Source organism: Vicia villosa, linkage group LG2 (assembly GCF_029867415.1).
Source record: "Vicia villosa cultivar HV-30 ecotype Madison, WI linkage group LG2, Vvil1.0, whole genome shotgun sequence".
Classification (NCBI taxonomy): Eukaryota; Viridiplantae; Streptophyta; class Magnoliopsida; order Fabales; family Fabaceae; genus Vicia; species Vicia villosa.
Window position 1 is genome coordinate 31,290,528 of NC_081181.1, and position 1,124 is coordinate 31,291,651.

The following is a 1,124-nucleotide window of genomic DNA, read 5'->3' on the forward strand; positions in this document are numbered from 1 at the left end:
TACAGGCCTTATGACCTTAGTCGGACCGTTCGTGAGGCTGCAGTTACTTTACGTGAAAAGTTTTCTGCTAAACTGGATAAGTTGAAATTGCCTACGTCTGTTCGACCTGAACTACGTTATAAAGTGGCTTTCGAACTTCATCCTCCAAAATTTCCTCCACTTCCTAGTGCTGATTTTGGGGTGGCCTTAAGCCCTCCTTTTCCAGACTGGTTTGTGTGAGGGAATCTCATAAAAATTCTTCAGGAAGAATCTATAAAAACGCGCTGAACGAGTGGTCCCGACTAAGAACACCTTGGATACTTTCAAAGGACATCTTCATTTAGATCTTGAGCATGTTCGTGTTTTGACTCCAATACTTGAAGGTTGGGGTTTAGACAATCCTTCGACTAATTCCTCCTTTTTCATTGAAATACTGATTTATATTTTGTTCACAACTGTTGCTCGAAAGAGGCAAATCAAGGAATCCCCTGTACAAAAGGGTTCTGGAACTTCGAGGAACACCAGGGCGAGTGGCAGTGACTCTGTCACCACTGTCAAGAAGCCTACGGTACATGGATACCTTATATTTTAGTTTGTGAATTTTAATAAATGTCACTCACTTGGTTTTAATATGTACTTCAGAGCTCGAAACCTCCGGCGCCTTCGAAGAGAAAAGTTCCTCCAACAACCGACTCAGATGATGAAGATAAATCTCCTCCTCGCACCAAACAAACGATAAAGAAAAAATAGAAAGTTGCTACCCCTTCAGCCAAAGGAAAGGGATCTGGAACTTCGAAGCTCACTTCTGCGAGTGACAAGGTATCTTCTGAGGGCTCACCCTTGAAGGCTGCTAGCACTATCCCCATTATGGAGAGTCATAACTCCAGTCCAGACAACATTCCGACCAAGGTATTTTTGGGTTTCACCATTTAACCATTTCTTTACATTCTAATTCTAATGATTAAGCTCACATTTTACCTTGTAAATATAGGATGATGCTGGTACTGCTACTTCTGATCTCAAAGCCTCAAGTTTACATATTGACCTTGACAAACTTCGGGGTAAATGTCCATTCTTTCGAATGACAGATGAATTTTCTCTTTTTCGTTTTAATCGATCCTGACTGTCCATCACATGTGTTTCTC